General features: G+C 32.9%; 1 pseudogene; it reads right to left on the minus strand.

Annotated features, from left to right (window-relative positions):
• Positions 1–11,126: 11,126 nt before the first annotated feature.
• On the minus strand, positions 11,127–11,798 carry LOC110825286 (agamous-like MADS-box protein AGL80 pseudogene; annotated as a pseudogene).
• Positions 11,799–12,385: the final 587 nt, after the last annotated feature.

The following is a 12,385-nucleotide window of genomic DNA, read 5'->3' on the forward strand; positions in this document are numbered from 1 at the left end:
GAGTTTTCCAAATAGATTAAGCACAATGATGGGTGGGGTGTTACATCTCCCCCACTTTAAAAAAATTTAGTCGCCAAATTTGTCTCGAATAATTTCGGGAACTTCTCCCTCATCTCACCCGCTAACTCCCACGTGGCTTCGTCTAGGGTATGATGTTGCCATCGTACTTTAACCATGGGAATTTTCTTGTTGTCCAAGACCTTTTCGGTTCACCCAAGAATCTCCACAAAAACCTCCTCATAAGTCATGTCAGCCTGTACCTACACCTCATTATGAGGAATAATATGAGAAGGATCAAGATGGTACCTCTTAAGCATCGAGATGTGAAAGACATCATGAAGACCCACAAACTCTCGGGATAGATCGAGGTGGTATGCCACAGGTCCAATGTGCTCGATGATCAAAAAATGTCCTACATAACAAGGGCTCAACTTCCATCTCTCCGTGTGATAAATGATCTTGTAATTGTAATCCTTCAGAAGATCAATCTAGTGCCTTTGCCTCATGTTTAACTTCTGCTGAGAGAAGATATACTTGAGACTCTTATGGTCAGTGTAGATTTCAAAAGTCTGACCATATAGGTAATGTCGCCATATCTTCAGGGCAAAGATAACTCTTGGGATAGACTCCTTGATTTGAGATGACGTCTCCCAAGGATCATTTATGACTCCTTCGTCTGGTGGTCCCCCGAGGCTGAAGTGACTTGCTAAGTGTTTTTGTCCTCTTCTGGATTTTTTTAAGGTGTTATTCGATAAGCCAACCCAAATTGTTGAGATCAATGAAGTTGAGTTGGTGGAGGGGCTTCCCAATAAGACTTTGGAGCATGACCTACGTGATCTTCTTCTCACAATTATCCTTGCACTGGTTCTTCAATTTTTCAGTTGTCTAGGTGATCCTCTAGTGTAAAAAGCTCTCTTGATTCACCATATTCTTGTTCTACTCCATCTCAGGCATCCTCTGAAAGTCAACAAGCACGTGTTAGGCTCCTAAAAAAGAAGGCCAAACCTCTGGTTGCGAGTCATAGGGGCTGTAAATGATTGCATAGGCTTTAACGTCGTAGAGACTACTCAGTTCACTCACTTTCTTCATCAGGCCATTCTTCTTTTTCTTAAATGTGGTTTTTCTTGTGGGGTCATTAGGTGATATAGAAAAACTTAACTTTCTTTTTACTCTTGGTCTTTTGTCATATATGGCTTAAGAGAGGAAATTGTTATATATAGAATAAGACAAGGATTGAAGAATATTAGTAAAGGATGGGGAGTAAAACACTGAATATATCATGTGAGGTTAGATGTACTGCATTCTAAAACTAGAAGTGGAGTTTTGCAATCATTTCCAAAATGCTATGTATTTAATAGGGAATATGGGAAAATATTTTGATTTAAGGAAATGTTTCACAAAATTTAATTAGTGAGTTGTTGCAGGGCTGCACTTATATAAAATTCCTTTAATCATGATTGTCCCTTTTAATTAAGAGCAAATGTTTCACTATAGTCCATCTGTATATCTACTCTCTCCTGCATTATTTCATTTGATATTTTTTTCATGAAGCTCTAGTAAACAATCAGTAATTATTTTGAAAAAAAAAGATTTATTTGAAGATCATATGTGATGAAAAATATTTAAAATACATAATAAAGCATATGAAAGAAGGAAAAGAAGAAGAAAATTATGTATTTTTTCTTTCAGTCAAATACATGCAACTACACTAATGATAAGATTGTTTTCTTTCTTTTCTGAAATAAAAAAAAATCCACTCAGGCCAATTAATTATAATTCTACCCTGCCCATCATGTTCTTTTAAAACATAAACTTCATATAAAATAAAGACGTGAGATCACATATATCTATTTTCTCTATATATGTTTGTGTATGTGAGAGCCTTTTTCATGTATATATTCAAAGGGGAAAAAAATAAGGATGCCTATAATGGTTTTATATTAGAAAAGCATGTATGGATGGCAAAACTCAAGTAAGGACATTTTGTTTTGTTCTCATTCAGCATATATATTTTATATGTTCACTCACTTTTTTCATCAACCCCTTCTTCCTTTTTCTAAATGTGGATTTTTTGGCAGAGTTTTTAGTGATATTGGAAAGTTTAACCTTCTTTTTAGTCATGGTGTTTAGTCGTGTCTGGCCAAAGAGCGAGATGGTATATATATATATAGAATGAGACAAGGGTTGAAGATTTATTAGTAATGGATGTGAAGTGGAACATTGAATAAAGCATGTAAGGTTAGATTAAAATTGCAATGGAGTGCCCAAATCATCTCTAGAAATTTTATGTTTTTAATAGGACATATGGAAAGATCTTATGATTAAAGGTAATGTAATTTTCAAATTTTAATTAATGAATTGTTGCAAGGGTGCACTTTTATACAATCATTCAATCCCAACTGTCTTCTTTAATTAAAAGCTAATGCTTCACTATAATTCATGTATATATCTACTCCCTCTCATATATGTAGGTGTGTAAAAAAAATGAATTGAACGCGAAGATTGCTAGAATATTTAATTAATTTTCCTTGTATATGGGGGGTTAGTTAAAAAGAGAGAGAGAGAGAAAAAAAAACTTGAAATTAGTTGTCTTAAGGCAGTAAAACATCACAATGAAACGGAAGATTGATATTGCTTATAATTAGGCTGCTAGAATTTCATATAAATAATCCACCCATGCTTTGTACTAAGCATCCCATTTTTATCATATAGAATATTGATATTGCTTTTGGTAAATTTCCAATATAGTCCTCCAATTAAGATAGTTTGCATTTCAATCGTAAAAGTCTTGTTTTGGTCTCAACAATATGTGCACTTTTAGTTGTTTTATTTTTTTTATAGTGCACATATAGCTAAAAATAATATAGAAAATGTTGGGGCTTATAGACACGCAATCACAACAAAATGCTTACTCCAATTCTCATAATCTATAAGTTGTTTATCATCATACATACACATGCAGGAAGTTGTTTTAGATGTGTGATGTAGAGTAGACTATTTTATGGTTGTTTATGCCACTTTTTATATGATGCTCTTGTTTTATACTCTAAGGTCTCATGTATTTTAGATGATTATAGTGGTTAGTTTTGGCGTATAGGCATAGCTTATGGCTGGTTTTGAAAATCTACATGTTATTGTCAAGAGCTATATTACTTTTCAAAAAAAATATTAATTCTAAAAACTGAAAATAAAATTTATGATTTAAATCTCTTTAGTAACAATTCATATATTTCATTAATTAGTTAGCACGATCTCCTAAATACTATATATATTATTAAGGAATGATTATTGTAATTTTATTTTAAAATATAATAATAAAAGTAATATATACGATTACTTATGTATTGACTTATGTAGTAGCCAAAAAACTCCTAAAGAAATCAACAATATATTTCTTGCAAATTTTATGCAGTAATAATATATAGGTGTTGTCTCCCTTCAGTAAAAAAATGATACTAGTATGGTATTAAAAGATATGCCTTCTGAACCTTGACAATCCATATTTGCCTTTAAGATAATTAACTTTTTTAAAAAAACTGAAATAAAATTTATCAATAGTAATTAACCACTACAAACATAACGAGAAATACCGTCAACAATACATCCGACAATCGCAATAGAGATTGAGAAAACAAGAAGAAGGCAAAGTCATGTTCAAAAAACGATTAGAAGGAAACAATCCATCCTCCATTACTGATTCCAACCTTTAAGATAATTATGATGTGCTATAGATTGCATGCTGGTGTAATATAAATAATGAAAAACAGTTAAAGATTATATATATGTGTGTATACGTATGAAGCAATACTTATTCTACTTGTTATTTAGACAACATTACTATTATATCACAATAATATGTCATATTTAGCAAATTAAACAAGATATTGTCCAAACTACTTAAAGGAGCTAGTTGCAAGTGTACACATATACTTCCCATCAACACTCTGAATTAGTAGTATATATGTGACTATAATTTTTTTATCTTTTAAAATATACAAACAAAGATAGATTATTCTATATATCTCTAAGTTGGTAGAACCCAAAATAAATCCAACAAAATAATTAAACAACATATTTATAATTTTAGTGTATTTTTCTAGATACATGCATAATATTCATATTAATAAAAATATTAATTAATTTGAGATATTCCGATTAGATCGAGATTTTCTGTGAGAAAAATATTATTCCTTAATGCCATTATCCTAAATTTTAATTTCAAGATTGGAAGAGCATATCCATATGTATTAAATTCTATACAAAAATCTCATTTGAAATCTAGATAAATTTGAGTAGCTAGCTAGCTTAATCTTCCTCCTAACTAGACTGAATTTCTACATATACTACATCAATAATTCTTATGTCATCACTCCATTATACTACATCAATAATTCTTATGACAAAGTCGACTATATCCTTCTTCATTCCTGGCAACATGTATTGATACTTCAAGTCCCGGTACATCTTGGTACTCCTGGGATGGATAGATAGCTTGGAGGCATAGGTAGTCTTGAGAACATCCACCCTTAGAGCGACGGGAACCCAATTTTGGTTCTGAAATCTAAATAGTCCATCATTTGAAATTTTAAAATTAGAAAATTTGTCATAAGAAACTTAACTAGATTCTTGGTGAGTTCCGGGTCTGTAGATTGAGCTTCCAAGATTTTTATGAAGATCTGCAAAACTCATATCTAAGCAAGATAGGTGACTTTGCTATAGTAGCTGAGGCAAAGCAACTACATATAATCCATTAATTTCTAACTTGAGGCCATGGTTTGGGCCAACACTACATACTCCTTTCGGATTACTCCATAAAGGACTACATTTTCTATACAGGGGTGATAGATGATTTTGCAGTTATAGTCCTTTAGGAGATCCATCCAATATGTTTGTCTCATATTTAACTCCTTCTGCGAGAAGATATATTTTAAACTCTTTTGGTTAGTGTAAATCTTGAAAGTCTGACCAAACAGGTAATGATGCCATATCTTCAGGAAAAAGATAATGGCCACCAACTCGAGGTCATAAGTAGGATAATTTCACTCATGAGGTTTCAATTATCAGGACCCATAAGTGACTAGTCTAGCATGCTGCATCAAAACACACCCCAAGCCAATATGAGATGCATCGCAATAGACCTAAAATCTTTCGATATTGTTAGGGAGGATCAACACAGGAGTAGAGGTAAGATGATAGTTCAATTCCATGAAACTTTTATTAAATTTGTAATTCCAGACAAATGGCACGTCGTTTCGGGTGAGTCGGGTCAATGGAGCAGCAATCTTAGAAAATTCGTCGATGAATCACTCATAGAAACCTTCCAAGCCAAGGAAACTACGTACCTCAGCCACATTAGTGGGCAGGTTCTAGTTGATTACTATTTCAACCTTTGATGGATACAGAGAAAGTCCTTCACTTGAAATTACATGACCGAGGAAGGAAACACGATCCAACCAGAAGGAGTATTTGCTAAGTTTAGTAGACAGTTGATTCCGGTGAAGGGTCTCCAACACTTTAGACAAGTGTATTACATGTTCCTACAAGCTCTTGGAGTATACTAAGATGTCATCAATAAATACCATAACGTACTGATCTAGTGTGTGTCAAAAAACTCTGTTCATGAGGTATATGAAGGCTACAAGGGCATTAGTTAACCCGAATGGCATTACCTTGAACTCGTACAAACCATACCTGCATCGACTAGCGGTCATCAAAATATCTTATTCCTTGACTCTCAACTAGTGATATCCCGTCCTTAGGTCAATCTTGGAGAAGACAGTGTCTCCTTGCAATTGATCAAAGAGGTCATCGATCTGAGGTAAGGGGTACTTGCTTTTAATGGTTACTTAGTTAAGCTCCCGATAATCCACGCAAAATTTGAGGAATCCATCCTTCTTTTTCATGAACAATGCTGGAGCACCCTAAAGAGAATGACTAGGGCAGATCAAATTCTAGGTAATTAGTTCAGAAAGTTGATTTTCTAGCTCAGCAAGCTCAACACGACTCATGCAATAGTGGGGCTTTGAGTTTAGTTGGGTTCCAGGCAGTAATTCAATTAGGAACTCTACCTCTCATGGGGGAGGTAGACCAGGAAGTTCGATGAGAAAAACATCCAAAAAGTTGCAAACAATCGGTATGGAACACACAGTAGGATCAACATCCATATTCTTATTTATTCAATTATTAGGAAAAATAATAACAATAGATTTTATTACTTTTTTGGGGACCATAAAGTTATAATTTTACTTTGACAATCGATTATCGCTCTATACTTTTCTAACCAATCCATGCCTAATTCACACCAAATCCTGAAAAATCTAACAATATTATATTCACAAATACTTCTATCCCTAAAGCCTTTATTTACAATCTTTATATATATAGTGAGCTTCTAAAAATCCCCTAGAGGGAGTTTCTACCGTTAATATTTCCACTAAAGGTTCTGATCTAATGTCAAGCTTACAAGCAAATGCGCAGGAAATAAAAGGCCGAGTAGAAACTGTATCGATCACTGCCTTGACAAAGGTGTCATGAATAAAAAGCATACCCTGTATAACAACAGGAGTGGGGAAAACACCAGGTTCATCCATGTGGTACACACGACCTTGTGCTACAAGTCTGGCCACATCTTTCACTCAATTGGGGCAGTCTTTAATAAGATGTTAGGTGCTTTCACACCGATAGCAGGCGTGATTGATACACCAATAGGATAGGTCATCATGAGAGCGACCACAATGTTGACAGGGTTAAGTAGGTCGGGCAGGCTGACCCATAGGTGGAGGCAAAGTAGGGGGTAGGGTAACTCTAGTTCATTTATTGGGATGGCTATTAGGGTTGTTGTTGTTGGGTATGGACTCAGGCAATGCATTAGTGTCTGGCTGGGATGAGTTCTTCGACCAACTGGGCATGTTCTAACACCTCCGTATATGAGTTGAGTCTCATAGATGTCAGCACAAAGGCCTTTTAAGAACTTCCTAGCTTTTTAACTTTTAAGGGTGACCATTAGAGGGGCAAACCTAGACAATTGGACAAAACAGGCTGCATACTGGGAAACCGTTAGATTTTCTTGGTAGAGATCCTGAAATTCCTCCTCCTTCTTTTCTTGGACATAGGTAGGGAAAAACTAATCAAATAATGCATCCATGAAAGCTTCCCACGTGGTAGGCGTAGGTAGGACTTCCTTCTTAAGTTGCCACTAGTGTTCTACTTCATCGTTTAGCATAGAGGCTGCTAGGAGAACCTTCTATTCCTCAGTGAGGTCTAAGACAGAGAAAAGCTTCTATATCTATAGGATCTAGGCTTCGACAACTAAGGGGTCAGGGCCACCTTCGAAATGTGGCTAGTTAAGCTTTCTAAACTTTACTATGTTTTGGGAAATGGACCTTTCAGTCATTCAGTATTCTGGGGCAGGAGGTGGACAAGGGTTGGCTTGATTTTTTCCTATGGTTGCAGTCAATCCTTGGATGGCTCGGAAGAGTTTGATAAATTCAGCCTTGGTCGGGTGATTCGAGGCTTCAGATCGCTTGGTACCCTCACATCATTTCTACAAAAGAAATAAAGACATGAATGGGTGGTCTAATTTTTTAAAAGATGACTTATTCTTCCTAGGTACTCTAAGGGTCTTTCTACCTAAGGCCTTAGTGTAATCTGCTCTGATACCATCTGGGACATTCCAATGCTAATTAAGGCATATGAATGTTAGGTATAGAAACAGAATTGCGAGTGCATGATAAAAATCATATACAATAGAGTAAATTAATACAAATCCCTTACAAATATACGAGTTCTAATTACATATATAACTGAGGCCAGAAGTGGCTACAAAATACAAAAGTCAAAATACAAAAAAAAGACACTCCTTTCACTATTCTATTGGATTCATCATAGCACGGGAATGATCATGCACTCAACTTTTGTAGATCACGGGATCCTCATAAACTCCAATAGGTAGGTTAGCTAGTTGTTCATCATTTTCTTCCTCATCTAGGGGGAAGGGGGCATGAAAAAAGTGAGTTCCATATACTCAGTAAGAAAAACAGTATTTAAACAATATCATAAGCTTTTAAAGGTGAATTATTCTAACATAAATACTTATCATTTGGTTACTTTGTAGACCTATCTTACCTTATAAAAAGAATTTTTTATTAGAGAAAAAATTACGTTAATATAATCAAAACAAATGCACATCATACTAAATAATAGAGAAAATCAAATAAATCATGAAATGTTTAGATTTTTGTGTCATGCTTCGTGAAGTCATTATGACTTCCATCTCTAAAGGCAAATACAGATTTATGACTACCCACGTAGAATGACCAGATCATATATAGATAACGGCAATTTTCTCAGGAACATTTCCAACTTGCCAAACCATGGTACGATCTATGACCACAGTTGTGCGAATTACAATGATCCTATCCGATATTCTATAATCACGACAATACTTAGCCAAAGGTGACCCTTAACAGATATTCGCGTCACCACTCTCGTCAGAGGGTACGCCATCATTCACAGGGAGCGGTTCTCTTACGTCTTTCTAGATCAGATGGGGTTAGGAGAACAAATATCTCTCAGAGATAAAAAGCCTAACGGACACTTGATGCAATATGCATGTTGATACAGATACATACTTCAGACCATTCCTGCTTCATTCCACTTTCATTTTTTTTTTGTTTCTTTTATTTTCCAGGTACTCACCAGTTTCATATTATTTTAATTACATGCAAATCATCAAGTGTCTATAAATCACATAGCATGCTTGAAATCAAGAATGATGCAAGAACAGACGAAATCACAAATTATGATTGTGATTTTTCATGTAATGTGTTATGATTTTTTTATCTTTTTATTTCTTTTTGTATTCTTAAATATTATAACTTCGTCGTGTGTCTTATTTAGAGAGATTATATATATATACTTACAATGATAAAAGAATGATTCATCGAATATCACTAACCATGTTTACTTCCCTTTATTTAGTAACGATGGCACTTTATTAATATGTTGTACTTGTGTTAATTGTGCAATTGAATTCTTTTTAAATTAAAAATTATGCTAAATATTTTATTAAAAATTTTACTACACTTAAAATTAAATATTAATGTAAACAATTATGTGAGAAAATGAAATGTCACCATTAAATATCAATATAATTAATTCTATAATCCATGCATAAAACGGGCTGCAAATTTAATTTTAAACAAAGTAACTGAATTTAAGTACTTTTATATATCACTAAATTGACATGTTCATAAAAAAAATAAATACATTCAATACATTTTAATATTAAATGGTTAATATTAGAAGTTAACAGATTATATAAAAAGATATATAGGTGATAATTTGGCTGATTTGTTAACTTTTTATATAAAATTACGAGTAGATGTGTTCTTCATTAATGGGAACTGATGTCATCCCTTAATGATCGGGCCAAAGGCCCAGTAGTTCAAATTCTAGTATCTTTACTTCATTACCAAACGCGTTAATAGAAATCAATCCTCCTAAAAGTTAAATATAATTAAGGCATGATAATACTTGACTATTAAATCAAGTGGTACTTCCCTACCTCTACAAAAATAAGAATTAAAGATTCGACTCTTATGTAACACAAAAATAAATATATAATTATTTGTACGTAAAAATTAATAAAAATAAATTTTAGTAAAGCTATCATATGTTAAAATTAATTATAATATAGCAAGATGAATAATTAAAATTTGAATACTAGACTTTACACATGGACGTTGGTGTTATACACTTTGACAATGGTGTATAAGTGGTTTCATTATATTATTATATTTATCTTTATTTTTAAAAAGTACTTATATTGTTTCTTATGAATTTTTAAAATTATTGTCGCAAAAGTATAAATTAGTTTTGAATAAGTGATCCCACTAATAAAGGTTAAATACTGGTCATTGTCTTTAAGAATCAATTGCGACATCGTACAACAAATACTAGAGTAACATACTATAATATTAAAAAATTTTAATGTTGTAATTTGTGTCACTAGAGTTAAAGATTATCTTGTTTTATATCAGTAACATATTTTTTAGTAGCAAAAGACTTTATATTATTGATTTTTGAGTATTTATATATGTAAAAGAAATTGAAAATACTAATTGTTGAAAGTGTTTGAAATTAGTGGTAAATAATATTTTTATGTATTCATTATTCTATGTGATTGTTTATATTTAAATATGTATGTGTATATATTGTACATTTCTTTTTGCATAAAGTATTAGTTAACTATTCACACATTGTTGAGTTCAAAAATTATTTATTTCAAATTTTTTCCACATTCTGAACATAATAATTGCATTGTGAATTTTATTTATGATCGTTACAGATTCTCCAATATATTTGAGTTATTTAAAATATTGCATCTTTTGACTAAAATAAAATTTTTAGAATTATATTTAAATTTCAAATTAATCAAAATATTAATTATTTTAGATATTCGAATTGTATCAGGATTTTCTTTGAGGAAAAAATTATTCCTTAATATCATTATCCTAAATTTTAATTTTATGATCTAAAGAGCGCATTCATATTTATTAAATTCAACACAAAAATCTCATTTGAAATCTAAACAAATTTGAGTATCTAGCTAGCTTAATCTTCCTCCTAACTAAACTGGATTTCTACATATAGTGCATCAATAATGCTTCTGTCCTCTCTCAATTGTGTATAAAAAAAAAAGAAAAGAAAGAAAAAAAAGATCATTATAATAGTATAAAATTATATTGAGCATGTATATATTTTAACAAATAATAATGCAGCCAAGTCAAGTCGGGGAAAGGGAGAAATTAAAGAATGAAGAGTAGCACTAGCACAGGAAATATAAAATATTGAGGTGAAGATTAATTTAAAGAAAATCATAACACAAAGCAATCTAAGTACATGCATGTATGTGACCCAACCACTATGACTCAACTACTATGATGACTACAGTTATATAGACGATGACTATGATGATTAAGAATATCTCTATGGTGGAATTTAATTCGTTATTTAAAGTACAACTCCAACAACACCCCAAAAAAATTAAAATTAAATATCATAATACTCAATTCCTAAGGGTAATTAAACACACTGAACCATATCAATCAATTATTCTGGTTGTTCTAATCTGTGAATGGCACCATTATCTCTGCTTGTTCCCTATTAGACCCTATATAAGGCTGTTGTGCTTGAGGATTCATCCCATCAATGAACTGCATCTGCAGCTGTTGCAGCTTCTGCACCATAGAATCCTCCTTGATTTGAGTGAAAGTCTCACCAAAACCCTTCATCACTCCTCCATCTGTCCCCTCCTGAGGCTGAGGCGACTTGCTGAGTGTTTCCATCCTCTTCTGGATTTCTTTGAGGTGTTGTTCGATGAGCCAACCCAAATCGTTGAGATCAATAAGGTTGAGTTGGTGAAAGGACTTCTCGATAAGACTTTAGAACAAGATATCCATTATCTCATTCTCGCGATTATTGTTGCACTGCTTCTTCAATTAGTTAGTTGCCTTAGTGATCTGGCGCAGGAAGCTCTCTTGATTCACCATCTTCTTACTCTGCTCCATCTCAGGCATCCTCTTAAAGTCAACAAGCACGTGTTGGGCTCCAAGAGGGGAAGGCCTAACATCTAGTTGTGAGTCATAAGGGTTGTAAATAATTGCACAGGCTTTGACATCACAAAGAATGCTAAGTTCACTCACTTTCTTCATCAGCCCCTTCTTTATTTTCTTGAATGTAGCTTTTCTTGCAGAGTTATTAGTGATATAAGCAAGCCTAACCTTCTTTCTAGTCATGGTATTTTGTCATGTGTGCCCAAGGGGCGGGAGGGGGTATATATAAAATGACACAACGATTGAATAGCTATTAGTAAAGAATTGGGGGCGGAGCATTTTAATATAGTAGAATATACAGTGTAAGGTAAAATGTGGTGCATTCTAAAACTGCAAGTGGAATACCAAAATTATCTCTAGAAATTTTATGTCTTTAAAAGGGGATATGGGAAAATCTTTTGATTTAAGGTAATTTAATTAAAAAAAAATTAATTAGTAAATTGTTGCAAGCTGTACTTATATAAAATTATTCAATCATGACCATCCCTTTTAATTAAAAGCTATTGCTTCACTATAATGCATGTATCTACTTACTCTCTCCTGTATTATCCCCAGCACACATTCACACTTGAAGTCAATTATACATGGCAACCACACCCACCTCCTTATCTTACACACACTCAAAAATATTCTCTCTTAACCATCAACTAATATGGCCACCACCTAACAATCCAACTTAATTGTATGTCTTGATCTCTTATAATTACAATAATTTTATTTTTTAATTTTAAAAAAACACAAAAACCAGATATATCTTTTTTTTTTCTATA

The sequence above is a fragment of the Carica papaya genome, chromosome 2 (genome assembly GCF_054855325.1).
Source record: "Carica papaya isolate Zhongbai chromosome 2, ASM5485532v1, whole genome shotgun sequence".
NCBI classification, from domain to species: domain Eukaryota; kingdom Viridiplantae; phylum Streptophyta; class Magnoliopsida; order Brassicales; family Caricaceae; genus Carica; species Carica papaya.